Genomic DNA, 21,683 nt, shown 5'->3' with positions numbered 1-21,683 from the left:
CTGTTCTCTGAAACTTAAAAGCCAAATGTCCAATGCTACATGACTATGAATGATAAAGCTAATATTTAAACATGGCTCTTTTGCCCTAAGTCTATAGATCACCTAAAAGTCATCTCAGAGCAATTGGGTAATCCTGAAACCTGAGAGCACCATATCCCAGACCCCTCTACCCCCACCCCATCATTCTAGCTCAATTTCCAGCTACTCAGAGTTACACACAGGAGGAAAACCACCATGGCAGAAGAGCCCCCTTTTTGTCAGCTCAGGGTGGGATGCCCTAGTAAAACTTCTGCCTTCAATTCAGGGAACAGAAACAAAAAGCATCCTATTGACTTTGAGGCATAAAGCAAATTAATTCTCCAAACATAGTCCAGAGCACATAACAGCCCAGCAAGGGCCAGCTAAATATGATCAGAAACCAGCAAAGCAATTCTGAAGCCATCAGATCCCTGAGGAAATGAGGATGTTGCCAAGGCACCTATCAATCAAAGCTGATCCAGGAGGAGTTGTGCATGTACACACTGCAAAAGGAATAAAAAAAAAAAACAAAAACTCAAATCCATAAAGAATGAACTCGAGTTCCTGCACCTCAGGCTGTACCCGGGAAACCACAAGTCCCTTTAGAAGTATTCTGCAAGAAGCACCCACACTCAGGCTTCCCTAAAACACCCTTAGCCTCTTTTCTCTGAAGAATGACAAAAAACCACAGGAGAATGCTGTTGACAGACGAAGACTGGCTTGGTCCTTTGTAAGTTATCCTCTTGCTCTGTCTGTGTGCCAGGATGAGTCACAGGCACCCACGTGGACCATATTCTGGGCTGGGCTCAATGATCCAGCTTGGTGGCTTCTTCTGAGAGAGTAGACCCATGTCAGCCAGGCAGTGTCCTCCTTGCTCCGAATTCTGGAAATCCAGTGACTTTCCCTTCCCATCTCTAGAGCTTTCCTACTACAAAGGTGAAAAGGCTACCCTGCTGCTCTAATATGTCCCATGTTCCCCGGGACACACACACGAGAGTCCTGATGTCTTTACCCACTATCCTGCAGCGACCAGCATCCACTCTACCCCCACTCATGGTGAAGTAGCCACATGGTTGGGACTGGATGCCTCCGTCTGCTGTCAGGGCAGAGCAAGAGGTTATAACTGCTCAGAGTTGTTACAACTCATTCAGAGAGGGACCTGTGACCTAATTGGTCCAACCAAAAGGAGGCCCAAGACTTTTGTCCAATGGCTGGGGGAAGAGAATTTCTTTACTTTCAAGGGTGAGCTGTACCCACATGAGCTCTAGAGTTGCAGAGCCATTTTACTACCATCGACAGAGCCAGCCTGAGGCCCTGACAATATTGGGCACCCCTAGACTGAACCACAGCTGAGGTCCTTTCTCCAAAACTTGAGTTATGTAAACTCCAAACTCCGTTCCCCAGAGCTCCCTCTGTATTAAGCCAGATTGAGCTGGGATTCCAATGATTGAGATCATCCCAACTGAAACACCTACCATTCCAGGTCCTTTGAAAATGAGCTGGAACATCCTTCTCCAGCCCCATCTCTCACTCAGTCCTCTACCTATGTGCTATAAAAGGTCAATCTCCTATGTACTGAGGACAAATTCCTCATCTTCTTGCCTTTCCTCATGTGGTTTCCTTGGCCTGGCATCCTCAGTCCTTCTCTTCCATCTAGTGATGTCATTCTTTAAATTCCATCTTCTCAGTGAAACCTTCCTCACACTCCCTTACTTCTCAAGAAGTAATCCTCCCTTCCATGAAAGCCCATGTGGTTCCTTCTATCCTGGATCTAGGCCCTCTGCTGTGGTTACATACAGTCATAATGTCCTTCACTACAAAAATGCCAACCATTACTCTCTTCTGTGTGCCTAGCACCAGACACAATGCCCCACCCCCTCCCGAGGCAAAGGAAGTACCTTGTAGATATTTGCAAAATTGAATATGTGGAAACCTGCACCAGGCCAGCTTGGTCTGTGAGTAATACTGGCATTCTAGAGGGCATTCTTCTCTCACACCCCATCTCCTAGGCCTCCACAGACCCACAGATGTGCATATGAGAGATAATGGCATGGGGTACACTGTGGATAAGGAATGGGGTAGGAGATCATTGAAGGGCAGAAAATCAGACCTGTATTGCAAAGTTCCTTTCTATACAGTATCCAAACTCAATCAAGGTCACTGGAACCCCTCCATCCAGTCTGAATGGGCTCCCTCTATACCACTTCTATCAAATCCACCCCCAACCATCATCATGCAACTCTCGCTAGCTCAGCTCCCCAAGTTCCAGCTTCAGCTCTGTCATCAACCACCTGTGTATTCTTGGGCAAGTCATTTAACTGCTCCTAGCCCCCATCTCTACATTGAGGAAGGTGAACCAGCCATGCGCTAAGATTCTACCCACTCTCTAGGATGCTAGGGTTCTATATAAGAGAATGGAATCTCTCCTTTCCAAACCCCCCATTGGGAGAAGTCCCAGACTCTAACACTAAATAAGGGCCAGGATTTTTCCCACCCTTCAAACCTTCTTCTGTCCCTTCCTTATTTCCTGGCAAAGGGACACATTTTCTCCCAAAGGGTCTAATATGGTGCTTGTCTTAGGTACCAAGGAAAGAGAGGCTCAGCAATCCTTCCTTAAGACAGAAGATCTTAGATGCCAAAATTTGCCAACTGCCTCATTACACCCAAAATCTAAATCTGGAAGCTCAACGGCATGAGAGGCTGTTGTGAAAAGTGCTCATGATATATTCTTTAAGTGAAAAATCAAGCTAGTGTGAGAGCTTCCAAAATGTGATGTCGGGCTCTCAATTAGTATTTGTTAAATGATAGAATGAACTTCTTTAAAAACAAAATAGCACACCCTGGTTTGTGGATGCTTAGAAATGAAGCTGGAAGGACAGCTATCAAAATTTTCCCACTGGTTATTTCTGGAGGGGGGATTTACAGGTGACTTCTTATTTTTGTTTTTAGTATTTTCCAAGTGTTCTATAACAAACACACATTATTCTGTAATAAGAAAGCAAGTCACTTTTTTTAAGGAGGTGAATGTAGAAAAATAAAAGTAACCACACACATATGATAAAAGTGCGTGTGCCGGTCATCCAAATGCCACAGCCCACACACAAGCCAACCTCCTTACCTCCCACACATCCCACCCCTTCTCGGAGAAAGCTTCCCTGCCTTCTTTTTTCTGTCTCAATTCCAGGAATCTGGGGAGTGGCCTTCAAGTGTTAGGCTCATCAGAGTCAGAGCCAAGTACTGAGGCAGCCCCCACCACGCCAAGGGCTGCAGAAAAGCAGACGAAAAGCTTGACTGCCCACTTCTGGCATCCCCCTGGCCAGAGCCACCCTGTCAATCCTGGAAGAGGACTCCAGGAGGGTACAGAGAAGCCTCCATCTCATAGGATGCTCGTCTCCATACACATATTTGCTCACCTGCATGTCAGGTCAGAAAGGAGGTTGAAGAAATGAAGTCCTGTGTCCTAGCAAACTTTTCAGGAATTCAGTATTTCACCAGTGCCCTGTGAACACATTTCCTTTCTCTTCACACGTGGTCCTGACTCTCTCTCATGACTCTAGACCAAGTCCGTGACCTGGGTCCCTATACTTCTTCCTACCTCGACTCACATCTGCTCAGTGCAGATCAGCTCAGGGTGGGCCAGAGGACTCCGTAGCTCAAAGGCAGAGGAGACCTCAGATGAACACAGGGAGGCTGTTCAGAGGAGGAGGGAGGGAACTGCAGGTGACCAGCATCTCACTAATTAGCAACAGGTAGGGCTGAAAGGTAGAGGACAGAGGGTAAGCATTCCCTATGGGGCTTGTGGGCCAACAGACCCAAAGGCTGGCCTTGTGGCTCTTGCGAGAGGAAAGAAAAATGGAGACTGCTCATGATACAGAGACTGCTCTGGCTGCCCCAGAGAGGACCTTTGTTCCTCCCTCTGGGTTCTCCCTGACCAAGAACAAGCAGGCCTGTGGGCCTTGGGAGAACCCCCACCGTGAGCCACTCTTTGTGATTAGCACTGCCCAACAGGGGAGATCCAAGCAGCCCAGATGGGGTGGATTTCAGATGGTCCACCGTCTGTAAACTCAAACTCTCACAGCCTCAGGTTCCTCACCTGCAAAAAGAGGATAAGAATTCCTACTGTTTACTTAGTTATTGCGGGTATTCAGTGACATAATTTTGGCCAAGGATTTTGCACAATGCTTGGCACCTAGAGCTCCGCACATGGCCAGAATTATCAGTATTTTCTTTTTTTCAATTATTTTAACGTTTATTTATTTTTGAGAGACAGAGCACAAGCAGGGGAGGGGCAGAGAGAGAAGAAGACACAGAATCCAATGCAGGCTCCAGGCTCTGAGCTGTCAGTACAGAGCCCAACGTGGGGCTGGAACACGCAAACCACGAGATCACGAGCTAAGCCGAAGTCAGATACTTAACCATGCAGGTGCCCCTTATCAGCATTTTCTTAACTTCTCTGGTTTTTCCTCGCCCCCACCTCATCCTTCTGCCTTCAGAACAAATACCAGGTCTTCTGAGGTGGGATGTTTGAGGTGGGGGAAGGTCAGACAGACTTCAGTTGTTGTCCCAGCCTGGGCACTTCTCTGTGCCTGTTCCTTCCTTTGCAACACTGTAATAACAACAGTACTCCCTTCTGAGACTAAGCGTGAAGATAAAGTAAGAAGGTGAGGCCTTTATAATAGGGCCTGTGCAGAGTGAGTACTTGATCAATCTTAGCTGTCGTTTCCTCCACACCATCATGCTACCTCAGGGCTCCAAAATTTGCAGTGCCCCCCGTACTTTTTCCTTCGGAGCAACTCATCATAACTAATGATTACATATTTCTTCGTGTTGTTTAATATTTGCCCTTCCACCCAAGCTTAAGCTCCATCAGAGATAAACCAAGTGTCTCTCTTCATTGTGGCTATATTCCCAGCACCTGGTATGGTGCCTGGATATAGTAGGTGTTTAATAAATATCTGTTGGATGAATAAATGCACGAACAGATAAATAGAATAGTAGCCCTAGCATGGATGATCACCAAGGTCCCTTCCAGCTCTGAGAGTCTGTGACTATTCTCCATTTTTTGACAGCTTTGGAAGAAAAGTTTAAAATGAGCCCCAGAGAAGCTGTTTCACCGATCCCTGGGGAAGACTCAGGGTGGTTGCTGCTGACAGACTTCCAAACACTCAAGTTGTGCAAAGATTTACTCTGATTTTTTTTAAACCTGAGAAGGGAGCCTGCCGAATTTCCAGGTTGAAATCATCCTCTCCTCCCTCAGGGCTGCTGCGCACAGGGCACCACGCAAGGCTTGGCAGTGGGTAGCAGGGACCCAAGCCAGGTGACAGGCCTTCCCATGGCCAGCGGGTCCTAAGCAAGAAAGGCCTTGTCTCACAGAGCAACAGGTAACCACAGCAGTCCCTGGCCTCGCCTTTTTGCCCTCCAAAGAGAGAGGGCTTCACAAGTACTGGCATGGGACAGAGGGGGCTCTGAGGCTGACCTTGTATGTCATGACTTCACCCAGCCACAGAAAGTGCTTGCTTTCAATGCAGATTCCTGGGCCCCACCCCAGGACTCCTAACTCAGATGTGCAGTGGGCTGGGCCTGTGAATATGCATTTTATAAGAGCTCCCCAGACATTTTGATGCATACCAAAGTCTGAAAGAGGCTCTTCTCAGAAGGAAACCGATCAAGATAAGCAGTGTCCCCACTGGGTCCTGGGTGTGTATAACTAATTACTTCCACAATTCCAACGTAATTCTGGAAACAGATGCTGGCCTAGCCTGCCAGCACCTGCTTGGTAGCAGAGAGTGTTCTGAACCACTGGTTTGCAAGCCTGACCGAATCACCCAGGCAGCTTTAAAACATACTGATGCCAGGGTCTTTCCCCTAAATATTCTGATTTAATTAACATGAGGTACAACATAGGTTTGGGACTTAATACAGTAATTCTAATATGCAGCAAAGTTTGAGAACCACTGCTCTAACTGAATGTCACCACCCAGCTCACCCTACAGGCTCCAAGCACTGCGAACACCCCAGAACAGCCTTCGCCCAACCAGAGGCTCGAGCTGAGAAAGGATCAGACAGTGGGGTTCACATGGCAAGACCCCAGATATTCCTGAGGCACATGATCTGGTCAGAGCATCCATCCTAAGAGCCCCACATACTTCCCTCCTAGAAGTTGTAGGTGGCTTGCTGAGCAGGCCCTGTGTCCTCAGTGTGTATGAGATAATGGAACACAACTGTGAAGGTTCCTAGAGTCCTCTTTACTAACGACTTACCTCCGTTTTTACCTCAGCTCCATCCACCAACTCTGCGACCTCAGGCAAGTTAAGCTCTCCAAGCCCCACTCTCCTCATCTTTAAAATGGGAATAACACTCCCTGACACTTAGCCACTACATCCTCACAAGCTACACACGAGGCACTTAATGCACCTCCTGGCACATGGTAAAAGCTCAATCAATCTTGGCCAGAGATCAAATATCAAATGGTTCTGTTTATTGCCTATTAGATGCTGCATTCTTTTCTTTTTTTTTTTTTTTCCTTCGCAGGAGCTTGGGTCCTTGACAGCTGTTCTGCCAACCTGATACTTTCTACTCCTCCAGGGCTCCCTTTCTTGCCAGGCTTTGCCAGCTCTTTGCTCTTGAACTTGCTACTTCACTTCTCCGAGCCTCAGTTTCCTCATCACCAAAGTGGGGGTATAAAAGTACTAGCACCAAGTTTGCTGAAGGATCCCAACATGAAGCCTGGCACAGGGTAGCTCCACAATGCAAAGATGCTGGGGAAGGTGAGGAATAATCATTTCTCCTCCTTGAATTGAGGTTCGGCAAAGAACATTCTCTGTCTGCTCTGGCAGCCAGTGGGTAGAAAAGATGCCTCCTGAAGGCTCATGGGGAGATGGCAATTCCAAATTTAGAGCCCAGGGAAGAGGCAGCCCCAGCTCCCCTCTACCCCCCTGGGGCAATGTGCAGAATGCTGACTCCAGCTTGGGGCCCCTCTTACCAGCTCCCCATCCTCCTCACTCCATTTAGCTCTAGAAATCCAATTCTCTTTCCTCCACCTGGAAATCGATGTTTAATTAACACATTATTGGAAAAATAAACACAGTCTTCAATGGGACTGCAATGAAGCTAATGCAGCTCAGCTTGGGGGCCTCAGACCATCCCCTCAGTCAGAAAAAATATTCTTCTCTCCCCTGCCTCTCAACCAAGAAAAAGTTCTTCCTTTCCCCTTGGAGCCCTCCAGCATGGGGAATCCCAGATTCCTCCCTCTGTGTATCCCCCTCCCTGCCTGTAGGCAGAGAGACCACCCATCCCTTCTGACCCTTGACCTGATGATGTCGACACAGGAGGCAGGAGGTGGGATTTGCTGTCAGTACATGTATCACTATTCCCTGAGGGAAAGAGGCACCTTCTTCTGGACGCCCCTTGACTCCACCTATGAAGCTGTGGATGAGCCTTACCTTCCCCCTCCTCTCCAGACTAGAACAAGCATTCATCCAACTGAGGGTTCAGAAGCAGTCTTGCCCTGCCTGACCAGGATGATGAGCCCTGGATACCCCCTCCAGCCCTCAGCCTCAAGAGCTGATCTGAAGACCTCCCCTCCTCTAGTCCCCATTTTAGATGTTCCAACTCCTGCCCCCTCTCCTCCAGGGTTCAGGAGGGGGAACAGTGCAAGTTCTTGGAAACGGCATGAATTCTAGAGTCAGAGTCAAGGTCTGTTACTTCTTTCTCACTGTCCGATCTTAGACAAGCTATTTAACCCCGTTGGTTTCCTTGTCAGACAAATGAGAACACTACCTATCTAAAGGAAATATGGCAGAACACCATGCTTCGCTTGCAGCAGGTGCTAGATGACAGTCCACTCGCCCGACTCTCCCACTAAGGGCCAGGCCCTACTGTGGGGGCCTTGGGGAGTGTGAGCCCATCAAGGATCAGGGCCATGGAGCAGAGAGAAATACATTGCAGGTTCTCTGCCTTCTGCCAACTCACCACCATCCCAAACAACCTAAATTCCTCCCTCTGACAAGATGCCTGAAGTGAGGAAGAAGGTAACAGACACCATGGGGAACAGAGTTTCCAAGTGCCATCACAGAGACAACCAGCAGTGCCACTACAAGGCCAGCAGTATCCTCCCCCTAAGCCTAAAGTGGCAGCAACTGACTGGCACTAATATCTTCAGCATGTCCCAGAGTTGTCAGTCAGACTGCCCAGCAAGTGGGTCAGTTCTCAGAATCAGGTTCCCAGACTTGGGGAACTGGAGGACAGGCCCACAGAGGTGGTATGACACAGTAGTGAAGACCAGAGGCATCCGAGCCAGGCCCACTGGAATCAAATCGTGACCTTGCCATTTCTACCCACAGTACCTTGGACATGTTATTTAACCTCTTTAGGCCTTGGGGAAGGGGGCATAATACAGAAATGATAATAATAGCACCCACCTCATAGGGTTTGGCAAGATTAAGGGAGATAATGCATGTCAGGGGCTTAGCATAGTATCTGGCACAAAACAGGACTCAAATGTTGGCTAGTGTAGTAAGAGTAGTGAGGTTAGTAGTAGTAGTGATGTTTATAGAAAAACTAATCAAAAGATTCAGGTCTTCATTCTTTACAAATGTGGGATAAGTGGAAATATCTCTGGGGAAAGGCTCTACTCCCAGTCACCTTCTTCCTAAAATTGGATTTCCGTCTCTTGTATTCCCCTTTCCTCTCTCTACCCATTAACAGAAAGTGGGTGATGCCATCTCAAAGAAAGATGACTATATATTTTATCATCCAAACCAGGACACTTTTGAAAGTTAATAATTATACACTAGGACAAAGGCCTAGACGAGAACTGTCTCTGCAAACCAGGGCATCTGGTCACCCCATCTCAAGGTCACACAGAAACAGCTTCATGCCCTATCTCAAGATCCAGGCACAAGGTAAGTCTTCCCTGGTTTTCAGAATCCACTTTACTCTGGCCTCCTTTCCCCCAGCACCCTGACCCCCAAAACACACACACACATAAACACAACACACACACACACACGCACACACACACACACACACACACACACACAGGGCTAGGAGGTCTAACCCCTCCCCAAGTCATGGTCAGTTCCTAGGGGTGAAGCAGAGGGATTTGGTAGGGGCCCTTCACCCACATTTCATGACATCTTGCTCCCCAGCCAGCCACTGGACATAGAAATGAAACACATCAAGGCTAATGTCTGACCCCATGCCTCCCTTTTTTTGAGAAACAAGGGCTAAGCCAGTCTAGGAGAAGTATTCAAGCTCCCAGGTCAACAAGATCCAGTCACCAGCTGCTCGGACTTCTGAATGGAGCCCCAGCTGTATATGAGAGTAACCTTAATGGGTAGGGCTACATGGGACTGAGAACCTAGAGCATGCCACTGCAGTCTCTTCCTCCAGTACATTCAGAGGATGACCTTGACTAGCTCTCAGAGACTCCAGTAACCTTGGAGTATAGACCAGCAGTCTTCCTCCAATCTCTCTCTACTCTGTAAGAATCAACTCTGCCCTCTTTAAAGACACACCTACTCCCACTCATCTCACCTGGTGAGGAGAGACCCACTCCTCTGACAGAGGAAGGAGGAGAACTAAGAGGGGCCCTGAGGCTGCCACTAACACATTATCCTTTGAGAAGGGGTGCACACTCACAAGGCAGCATGATGGTGTGAAAAGAGTAATACCTGGACAGCCAGGAAACCTGGACTCCAGCTTTGTCTCTGGATCAAGTGTCTTTGGACAAACCACTTAATCTCTGGAAACCTCAGTTTTCTCGTCTGTATTTGAGGGCACCGGGTGAGATGATCGCCCAACTCCCTTTTACCTCTAACAGTATAACGTAAGGGTTATGAATTGGGCTCTAAGAGTTCAAGTCCTTGAACTGACAGGTTACTACATTACTCTGTGTAAGTCTAAGCCTTGGTCTCCTCCTCCTTTGTCCAAGGCAGGTAATAAGAACATACTGCATTGAGCAGTCTGGAGAATAAAATGAGATACTGAATGTTTACAAAACAACCCATCTTGGTGCAGAACTTGGTACATATCAAGGTCCTCAAAAATGGCAGCCATACCAATACTATTACCACTACCACTATGATGATGATGGCTAATATTACAGGGATGATGAAGGAGGCAGAGTCACTCTGAGTCAGGCATGGAGACCTTTCTCAATCAGAAAGTTTCATACTTTCCAATCCCTCCAGCAGATCTGGGACTTGCAGGGAGGGATAAGACAGCCAGAGGCCAAGTTCAGCCTTCCCAGAAGACAGGTCCAAACTGCTAGAGAAGAAAAGAGAACCCCAATACCAAACCCATATGGTTCTTTCCTCCAATCAACAAATATTTGTTGAGCACCTACTACGTGGCAGGAAGTGTCCTAGGTGCTGGGAACACTGCGATGAACAGAAACAAAGCCCTTGAGCTCCTGGAGCTTGCATTCTAGAGGAGACGAGATCACCTTAACACTTCAGTATATAATACAGTACTAGGTAGCGATTAGCAAATTTGAATTAAAGGCAGGGTAACAGGCTGGAAAGTGGCTGGAGGTGGGGTCAGGGGGTTATTTTAGAAAGCCAGTCAGTATAGTGCTCTCTGAGTAGGCATCATTTGAGCACAGACCTGGAGGAAGAGACTGGGAGCAGGCCCTGCACATAGCCCCTGCTGAGCCCTATACTGCCACCTGTGGCTGGCCCAGCTGCACGGCCTCACTTAGTCACTGCAGAGCAGCCAGGGCTGGCCCTCAAGGGTCAGAGCTGCGCCTCAGCCATTTCCCCCTGCAGGTGCATGCTTGGGGGAGACCCGGCCTGATCACTGCCGGGACTAAGGTACCAGGCAGGTACGTTTCTAGGAGGCAAGCTTTGGAAGAGGCACTTCCACTTTTTGCAAGTCCCCCATCCACACACAAGGGTCATAAAGAGGTAAGAAGAGAGGGGGGATCCAAAGAGCATTCTCTAATCTGTGTCTGGCACAAAAATTTGCCCTAGAGGCATCCTACTCGCTATTTCTCCCCTTTCTCTGGCAATGACGTAACCCTTTCTCCCTAACTCTTCAAGGTCAGCCCCGGGAAGGGAGAGGGATGTCAGAAATGGAGGACAATCAGCATTTTGCTCTGGGGAGGTTTTTTTTTTTCTTTCGGGCAAAATGTTTACCAATTTCATTTATAATTGCATAAAGAAGGGCACACCTTTAGCCAAAGGAGACAGAAAATGGCGTCTGATAGTTAAGGCAGCTGGAGCCCCGAGCACTGGGGGCTCGGCTGTTTTCCCGGCCCAGGGAGATCTCAGCTCCTGGGGGCTGCAGCCTCAACCAAGGCCGAGCCTCCCAAGGGTGGCTGGTGCTGGGAGGGCAGGGCCCTTCTCCCTGGGGCTCCGGAGGTGGTGGGGAAACCCTCAATTTCGCCCACCTCTCTGCCTTCAGTCTGCATCCGCCCACCAGGCATCCTAGAGCACCCCCCCCCCCCCGCCCACAGGCTGGTTTGGGGACGTGGGGACCTCACGCGACGCTTCCACTGGAGACCCTAGAGGTTTCTCCCCCTCCACCCCCTTCTCAGCTATCCTGAACACTCCATTGCCCTCTGTCTCCCACTGAACACCCTCGCTTTTTGCCCTCCCCTCCCCAAGGGGAAGTCAGCTTCCCAGGGCTGGCACCCCCACACGTCTCCAGAGCCCCGCGCACAGCCATGGCCAACAGTCACACTCCGGCGGCACAAACAGGCAGTCAGCCTCCTGCGTGACCCGCACACATGGTGTCGACACTCCCATGTGGTCCAACTGGACGCACACTGGTGTCTGACAAAACACAAACATCCCCCCAGCCCCCACCCGAAGGGCAACACAAAGGCCACGAAGAATTTCAAGACCAGACGACATCGGACATCAGAGAGAGAGCCGGGTAGGACAAAGACATCACTCCGTGCTCGCAACGAACAACGACAACTCTGGGACTTTCTGCAGTGCCCTCTGGCTTGACACAGCCCACTGAGCAGAGCTGTGTGTGTTGGCGTGTGTAAGAGAGCATACATATGTGTGGGTGTGGGGGTGGTGTCTCTCTCTACTGTCCAAGCAGCAAACCTCCCCAGAGGTAACCCAGTCCAGACTCTGATTTCCCCGTAACCTTCCTCCAATGTGCCGCAAACGCATATTACACGGATGGTTAAATTGGATCATTATCACTGGGTGCTTATTTGGCCAAAAAAAAAAAAAAAATCATTAATGTCATCTACCCCCACTCCACTCCCCTTTTCAAGAGGCACCCTCCCCCAAAGACTCTCCAACATGCTAATCCCATGAACTGCGACACACCACAGCTTTCGGGAAAGAATAATGGCGAGGAGAAAGAAGAGAGCAGTGTGGGGAAGAGACGTGGATAACGTTACTGCATTGCCCGTATGAAGATGGGTGGAAAGGAGCCATGGTGGAGGTAGGGGTGGGGAGAGCCACAGAGGGGAATGAAACCAAACGAAATCCAGCCCTTGGTCGCCTGTGTCCGTGTGTGTGAGTGTGTGTGCAAGAGCGTGTGCAAGTGCGTGTGTAGATGTGCCGACTTAGCCCTCCTATCAGAAGGCTGCATCCGTGTGGCATGTAGGAAAGGCCATCGCACCACTGTTGTGTTGCAAAAAAAAAAAAGGAAAGAAAAGAAAAGAAAAAAGAGCCGCAGAGCCATCAGAATCAGAATTTTCTCATCGAGATGGAAAGGGCTAGAGGAAAGGGGGAGGGGGCGTATGGGTAGGGGAGAGCCGCGTGTGGCAATAGAAGGCAAGAAGAGCATGGCAAAATTGGGGGAGGATAAAGGGGGTAATTGGTGGTGGGGTGGAAAAAACTACACGAGCGCCTGAGACACACACACAATACCCAAACGCCAACCCCACCGCTCCACTGTTCATCTAAGACTGACAACCTGTCCCCCATCTCCCGCTGCCTCTCTGTGCCCCCAAAGCTGGTGCCGGTGGATTTCTCTATCTCGGTTTTGCAGCAGTGGGCTAATTACAACCAAGCCCCCTTACCAAATTAACCCCTCCCCTCCCTCTCTTTTTCTCTCTAAAAGGCCAATTGAAGAATAATGTGTTTTTAGAGATAATGGATTTTTTTTCCCAAGGAGCGAAAGAAAGGGGGATGCAGAACAGAAATTCTGCAAACCGGTGACTTCCGACCCCATCTCCATCTCCCCTCATATCCCCACTCGCTGTAGCTTCTCATCTACCATTTTCCAACCATCCCCTTGTCCCCCACCACCCAAAAGAAAAGACCTTCCTACCATGCATATCGACAAACACACCAACCGCCACCCAATCTCAGTAGCCGATCTCAAAACCCCAAGCATCAATCCACCTCAATACATTCTTTCCCTTATATAAGAACCAAATCATCAACATATTCAGTAGAAACGCAGCATTAAAAAGAAATTAACAAAAAAGGAGGCCAGACCCCGTCAAACCCCCAATAATTAATAACAGGGAGCTACCAGAGAAGCAAAGAAGTAGTTGTCTCTCAAAATCTAGAATCCCTTTGATTTCTGGCCCCCTCATCTTAAGAAACAATTTTTTTATATCATTATTTCACTAGAAAGGGCCGGAAAGCTCCAGAAAAGGGCATTCGCACAGTCCGGTTGTTCAAAAAAAAAAAATTAACCCAGCCCTGTTGCTCACTTTAATAACGAACTTCCAGCATCCAGCCTTTTCCCCCTCTTCCAGAAGGAAGACTGGCTCCCAGGATGAACCCCAGGCTGCAGAAAATGGGCCAAGAGCCCTTGCTGTCCACTCCCCAACCAAAAAAAAAAAAAAAAATCAAACAATAGGAATATCTCTGCACAACCAGCACCCATCTGAAATATCGTTTGCCCCAATATCACTTAGGCAGATTAAGCTAGAAGATTAAAAAAAAATACCAGCCTTGCTATGTCTCTCCCCCCCTCCAACCCTCCGCCACGTACCCAGTAGCCCTTAGGTAAACTTGCCCATCATAACCAGCGGGACCATTTTAACTCGAAAGGCGATGCAGAAGCCCTTGAACGATGAAAGGAGACTCTACCCCAGAATGGCAAATTCATAGAGGGCTAGTTCTTCAGGTTCGCCAGACCTAACCTCCAGGTGCCCCCAGATAGACTATCCTGAGCACAGAGTCACCCAGTGCGCTGGGAGTTCAAATTTCCATTGGAACCTTCATCACAAAGGCAAACGGTCATCTGACCCCTGAAACTACACTGTCCTCCAGGTGTGATGAGGAGTGACCCTCATGCTCCCAGGGCCATCCATAGGACCCAGGGCAGAGAAAGAATTAGGAATGTTGAGGTGGATTGGTCTAGTAAAAGGAAACTATCTCCCCAAGCGGGAATGACCGGAGGAAGCGGGGAGAGGACGGCCCCAGCTCTCCCACTTTTCCTAGGTGGTCTGACTGTGTCTTGCTCCATCCTAGCCTAGCTATTAATGATCTCTGACCTTTGCATTAAAAAAAAAATTAAAAATCAGTGATCAGGGGAAAGAAATCCTACCTTACCTAAACCCCTGTAAGAGTTAGCAAAAATACAGTTGTCTCACTGCATGATGATATTTCTATATCAAGATCAAAAGAGGAGGCATTTAATGGAGGGAGGAAGAAATTTATTTTTTTTAACAAGTAATCACAGGGTAAGTCACCTGCAAAGCAGCCGAGCCCATAGGTTGGTATTACATCACTGGCCTAGGAAGGGATGGGGGGTGGGGGGAGGACAGATTATTTTTCCCTTGTCATCAGGATGATGTTTCTAAAGCAGTTAAGTTTCATGGTTAAAAGAGAGTGAAAGAGCCAAAACTCTGGGTACAACACAATACCTTGAAAAAAAAGACATCGAACCAGCTTTTAAGGTCACTGAGAGCTTGCAAAACCCACAGTGCTTACACAGAGTGGAAGTTTTCAGGCAAGCCTGCTACTAAATCATTAATATAAACAAATGGAAGGCAGAGAAGGAAGATTCCCTTGTAACGGATCCAAACAGGAGCACACACGCGCACACACACACACATACACACACACACACATACATACTCCCTTTTCACCTCTGATTATGCCCACCTTCACAACAAGATAGCGGGAGTCCAACCTGAATCTTGAGACTCAAGAACCACATCCTCACACCCCTTCCAAAAAAAATCTATTCCTCTCTCTCTCTCTCTCTTTCTCACACACACACACACACACACACACACACACACACACACACACCCCTCTCAATTCCTCAACAGCTAGGGAAATCCCTGTCTCAATTCAATTTTGTCTTATGATCCTCAGAGTGTCTCTTCTCCTTCTCATTTGAACCAGCCGTCCCCCCCCAAAAAAAATAATAATTAGGGGGAAAGTAACTACAAAATGCCAAAAAACTATCTGCCCAAAATGAAGTGACAAGCACACATCATTTCAGACTAAAAATCCAAGCAAATAAGAGAAAGACTTAGGAGAAAAAAAGATTTAAAAAAATCTAAAACATTCTCTGACTTTTCCAACATCTGGAGCAAAAGAACTCAACTTCCAGGAGCAAGTGAAGGAAAAAAAAGGCAGTTGAAAAGCCATTCCCGTGGTCAGCTGAGACTCTCTGATCCAGCATACAAAAAAAAAAAAAAAAAAAAGAAAGAAAATCTAGGTTGGTGGCTCCCAACTGAAAACTTCTACCCTCTCAGGAGCAACCTCTTCCCAGAACGAACAAGAACCTTGAGTTGTTTCACATCCTGCCTGCCTGCCTTTCCCCCAAAACCTTACCTTTCCAGTTGAACAGAAGATTTGGGATCTGTTTGTTTGTTTGATGTTTAATCAACTGAGTTTGCTGGGTATGTTTCCTCTTTGGAAAGGTTCAAATTCCAGAATATTTCTCTCTCCTTCTCCTTTTCTCTCTCTCTGGGAGGGAGTGGCGGGGAAGAAGGGAGGGGGGTGTCGGAGGTGTGAAAAGCAGGTCCGCGGTGGCTCAAGATGCTGGCGGCTGCGAGAGAGGGGAGGACACGCTCGCCTCTCCCTCTCAGGGAGTTGCATGCAAGAGGAGATGTGTAGGGCTGAGCTCGGAGCCTGAGACTGCCGGGGAGCCCAGGAATTTCACGCACTCCAGAGCTGGCCCCTCCCTCTCCCACACAGACCCCGGCATTTAAAGAGACAGCCAAGCTGCCTGGCTCAGGGCTTCACCTCCTCCCTGACTGTTTTGCAAACAGCTGAGAAGATATCATCAGGGAGGGGCACTGTGCAGCCCCCTAAGACTAAGAGGCAGTGTCAGGAGCTCAGTTCTCCCCCTACCCCAGCCTGAGGAAGGTTCTTTGCCAGAACCGAAGCAGGAATGAAAATAAAGACAAAATCTTCATTTATAGGTTCAGTAGACTAAGCCACTTCCCCACTGCTGAAGATGCATGTGTCTCATTGCAGACAGGGAGTGGAAAGGACCCTGACCTAAAGGCATGCCTCAGTTTCCCCAAGTAGCCACTCCTTGCAAAACCAGGGCAATCCTTGAGCATCAGATGGAGGCTAGGGCTGTAACTAGGACACAAAGCCATTCCTTCAACAAGCACTTTGGATGCCTGCTTAGGAAGAGGCACAGCGTATAGGATGAGGGCTGGGGACATAGAAATGAAGGTGACAAACTGGGCTTCCCCTCCAAGGGCTGCTAGTTACAAAGACAGATGGAGGCATAGCCAACCCTATGCACAGGGGCTGTGAGCTAACAAAGACAGAGGCAAGGGTCTAGCATTGTGGTGGGTCAGGGGGATGGCTCCCATCTGTGGCTCACACCCTGAGCTCAGGGCCTAGGTATTTCTACTGCACCCCCAAACCCTTCAAAATCCATTGCCAGTTTTGCTGAACTAGTCTATGTCTGTGGAAACACTTCCCCATTCAAGACTAAACAAGAGATGACAGTCGGTGGCACCAAACACAAGGTTTTGTTCAGCATCAGGCCCTGGTGCCTCACAGTGGGAAAACAGCCCCACCCCCTTTCTTCTCCAGCCTTCCTTTTCTGAAGGGCTACATGGCATGTCCCTCATCTAGCCAGTGCCAATGGCAGGTATCGCCACTAACAACTGTTGAGCACTTACACATGCAAGCACATGGGTCATCTCATTCAATCCATGGAGACCGGTGCTATTTGACAGTTGTCCATCTTACAGTTGAGGAAATCAAAGCTTTAGAGAGGCTCTCCAAGGTGGCATAGCCAGAAATAACCAGAATGAATTTGAACTTGGGTCTGACTCCAGAGCCTGCCTACTCAGCCACAGCACTACATTGCCTCCCTTCTATGGAGGGTAGTTCTTATATTTCTGTTCTTTACTGGACATACTGAACATTCCAGCCATCCTAGCACTTGCCCAAACCTACAAACTTTGACAGCATGTGTACCAGGAAACATGCTAACCCGAAACAAAATGAGTGAGATGAGTTCCCTGCGCCAAGGAGTCCCCTATGCATTGGTAGAAGATGGCCATGTGTTTCTATAAAGGGAAAAACAGCAGTCACAAAAGCAACGTAAAGGAGGCTGTATGAGATTATCAAGATGCAAGTGATAAATGTTGATGTTATAGCAAGCTTGGTGGGCTAAAGTAGCATTTAGGCTGGGCATGAATAGACACATGTGACACCAGCATGCCTAGTCTACTCTTCAGTCTGCTTTACCTTTCAGATCATAGTCTCATTTTTTTATGTTTCTTTGGGTCCCCAATCTTCAACACCTCTATGGTATTCAGCACCTAATAGGAATACAAACAAACATGTCTTAATGGATTAATTTCATGCGTGACACTTCACCTTCTGCCAGTTCATGCCAGACCTAAACTGCCCTGGCCAGCTGATCTGTATCTTCCTTACCTGGCCTTCCTTGAAGCCCACGTACCTTATTTGTTCTTGGAACCCAGACGGGAAATTCAAAGAATACAGTGCATGGGGTTCGGCAAGCTGTATGGAGCTCTGGAGGGAAGAACCATGTAAAGAAACCACCACGATCCATCAGGATGTTGGAAAGAGCTGCACACACACTTTTGGGAGCAACAGGAAGAGACTTAAGGGACATCAGGGGGACATGAGGGCATTAGCCCACAGGGAAAGCCTGAGGGCTCACTGCCCTGAGATGTCAGTTCCCACCAGACTCCTTCAGCAAACACTGGCCTTGGAAGAACATCCCCTAGGGAAGTCCACCGCATGTCTGCAGGGTAACTTAGAAGTTAGGATGCATACCTGGATTCCAATTCCAACTGGGCCAACGATGTTCCATGTGACTTGAATAGTTTGCTTTGCCCTTTCCAAGTGTTAGCATCTTTACCTACAAAATGGAGAGGACACCTGCACTTACTTCATAGAATTTCCACGAGAATTAGTGATAAAGTAACACACAGAACACCTGCCCCACAAAAGCGCTAAACAGGTGTCTGCTACTTCGACCCAATGGTCTGCCTTTGCCCCTGCCTGGGATTATTAACTTCGGACTGCCCCCTATAGTTAGCATTCTCTTATTTCATCATTTCACTTTTAATATTTTAACTTACTTGTTATCACTGTACTTACTCTCGTTTACTTGTTTTTAACCCTTTTGCTTTCTAACCTTGTGTACTTTGAATATATTTATTATTATCATTTTATTCCACTTAGTGGGTTCTTGGGCTTAAGTGTTATTTATCTTTCAATTACTCTGGTGTATTCTTTTAGTCTGCCTTTTATCATGAAATCTCTGGGCTCATTTTATTCATTCCTCCATAGCATTTTAGCTAACTACACTCTGCTTATTCTCAGTGATCTAGCATTCCCTCAGCTCCAGATTTATGAGGGTGGATATATACAAAAGAGCAGAGAAAGACAACATCAAAGACAAGAAGACAGGTCTCCTTGCAGACATGGAATGCAACCACAAGCATAAAGCAATAGCAGGTGTTTGCCTCAATGATGGTGTCATGTCAGCTGTGGTACTGATTTTCCTCTAAAGGGAAGAATCAATGGCGGCCACCACAGCCCTCGGACAATCTGGTCTTTCACCACTCACACCTCTCACTGATAGTCGTAAGGCCACAGTCAAAGGTCATTAGGTCAGAAGGTTCCCTTGTGGGAAAGAAGCCTATATTCCTCTCCCCCGGCTGTGTGGCTACTGTCTTCACTTAGTTCAAAGTGAGAGCAAAATGGGACAGAAGCTGTTTCGGCTTTTCTCAAATGTGCCGGACTGGCGCTTTCAGGATGGAGCAAGGAACAATGTCATCGCCAATCAAAAGAACAAGTTGTCTATGACATTCTGGGAAAAAAAGTCAAGTTAATGCAAAGATGTTAATGACAGTAATAATAACCATCAGCACAAGTCACCCTGCTGGCCCTCTACTTGGTAGCATTGTGGTTAAGATCCCAAGGCTCTGCCTACAGGACATCTGAGTTCAAATCCTAGCATTTGCTGGCTATGAGACCACAGCCAAGTTAATAACATTTCAAGCCTCAGTTTTCTCATCTGTAAAATGGGAATGATACCATCTTCAAACACTTCCTGTGATGATTACATCAAGAGCATCTGTAATTGAAAGTCCATAACAAAGAGAACCAGTTATCATTATCAGAGTGGAATTTTATTTTTTTCAGAATTTTTTTAATGTTTATTTTTGAGGGGAGCGGGACAGAGAGGAAGACAGAGGATCTGAAGCAGACTCTGTGCTAAAAGCAGAGAGCCTGATGCAGTACTCGAACTCACGAACTGTGAGATCATAACCTGAACCGAAGTCAGACACTTAACCAGCTAAGCCACCCAGGCACCCCCAGGGTGGAATTTTAAATATTTAATATCTGAGATGTTACAGGTAGCAACCAATCAGATTGGAAGCTGGCTGTAAGCAACAGGTTTGACCCTACCAGGGCATACCAACAATCAGCCCCGATCATTAGCATGATTACCACCTGCCAGGTACAAAAGTAAGCACTTGGCATGGACTAATGCATTATCTCATTTAGTTTTCCACAGCAAGTTGCCTTTATGTTATTTATTGAAATACATGCAATTGCATATTTCTACATAAGACCGTGCCCATAAAATTGGGGTTACAGATGAACAGACTTAACATATACATTGCTGTCACTCTAATAATTCTTGCATATGAATTTCAGGAATTTGCTTTGGCTGGGAATTTTTAACCTTCATTAGATAGCTTCCTTCTTTTACTTACCAATTCTTTCAATAATATTTGGAAGATAATGATAATGGTCAATGGCCTCAGTTTCTTCATCCATTAAATGGGTGTACATACTATCCTTTCTTTCTGAGTTCCCACGACTCTACCCCAATCAATCCTGGGAATATCAAAGGGTTCTCAAGCCAAGACCAAATCACTAGAAATTGGACATGACATTGAACAGTTCTGCTAATCCCTGGCCAGCACATCCGTCAAGATAAGTTCTCAGGTCCCCACATGCCCTGCTCCTGAGCAGATGTCAAATTCAACTTCAAATGCTCTTGGCTCTAAGCAGTTTGCCCAACGCTCCTTGCAAGTATCCCTTACACTCTTCTTTCCTATCTTCCCCCAAGAGCCATGCTGCATTGCTGGCCTGCTGGAATTTATTTGACTTTCTGTCACCTACGTGATGATGTTTCCAGTGTTATTAATAAGTGACTGCTTATTAATTAGTATTATTAGACATGCACCGTGCAGTGCAGACAGTAGCACAGAGGGGCCTAGCATCTTCAAGAAGAGGATTTGCACAGAAGGATTTGTCCCTGCAGCCCAGTTAGAGGACACAGGGCCAGCAGTGAGTCCCAGGGAGCAGAACTCCCCCCATTCTGAAATCTGTGCACCTACTCCAGACCCCTGTGTTCTGGCATAGGCTGGAAGGAGAACAAGTGCACATGAGATTTGCAGGGGTTTGATGGCATAAGCCCAAAGGGGAGACTGAGCATTCAGGGCCTGAGGATGTGAGGGCCCAAAGAGCAGTTCTAACTCCAGGCACCCCTTCCACCTGTGTATCAGCCACCCCCAAAAGGTTGCAGGAAAGACTAGCTCTTGGGAAGGCCAAAAGTCTCCACCTCTCAGATCCAACAGGGAGCTCTCTACCCTCATTTTCCTTTCCTGCTTATTCTATGGAAATAAAATATTCTCTGGGGCTTGCAGCCAGCACAAGCCTCTCAGCCACCTCCATGAATTCAGCAGGCTTCCACCAGCTGAGAAGAACCAACCCTCGGTATGGGACTCCCGACTGCAGCCTCAGGGAGACCCAGGCTGGAATGTGCAATGGCATCCCTGCGGCTGTATCCTTCTCCCTGAGCACCCAGGAGTAAGCAGCTCAGCTAGACTGATGACGACAGAATAGCTCACCAGAAACTTTACAAGGAAAAGACTGAGAAGGAAATTATTTCCTCCCACTCTGATCATGTTCAGAGCAATTCTAGAATTTCCTGCCTGGGGATCAAATTTTAACATGGTCCAGGTATATTTGGAGTATTTAATAGGTTTGAATGTTTAAGTGACAAGGAGTTACCTATTAATACTTGATGGTTGCTTTTTAAAAAATTACAATTTTCTCCATTTTTCATTTAAGTTCTTGTCTGTTTTACACTTCATTCCTCCCACCAGAGAGGTAAGAGCAGACAGGGTTGGCACAGCCACTTTTAGACTGAGCGCTGAGAGGATAGGACAGAAGTAGCATAGTGTGGTGGCAAAGGTACAAGCCTGCACAGGCTGGAGCCCAGTTCTACCACATACAAGCTCTGGGACCTTGAGC

At 47.6% G+C, this 21,683-nt stretch overlaps 1 protein-coding gene across 27 annotated transcripts in view; it reads right to left on the bottom strand.

Annotated features, from left to right (window-relative positions):
- The window catches only part of NRXN3 (neurexin 3), a 1,553,894-nt gene extending 1,537,844 nt beyond the window's left edge, over nucleotides 1-16,050 (bottom strand). For all 27 annotated transcript variants that reach the window (XR_008299766.1, XR_008299767.1, XM_027066299.2 and 24 more), the window contains exon 1: nucleotides 15,735-16,050. The gene's annotated coding sequence lies outside the window, so the exon portion shown is untranslated. The remainder of the gene's footprint in view (nucleotides 1-15,734) is intronic.
- Nucleotides 16,051-21,683: the final 5,633 nt, after the last annotated feature.

Source organism: Acinonyx jubatus, chromosome B3, assembly GCF_027475565.1.
Source record: "Acinonyx jubatus isolate Ajub_Pintada_27869175 chromosome B3, VMU_Ajub_asm_v1.0, whole genome shotgun sequence".
Classification (NCBI taxonomy): domain Eukaryota; kingdom Metazoa; phylum Chordata; class Mammalia; order Carnivora; family Felidae; genus Acinonyx; species Acinonyx jubatus.
This window is presented reverse-complemented; position numbering and strand designations above follow the sequence as displayed.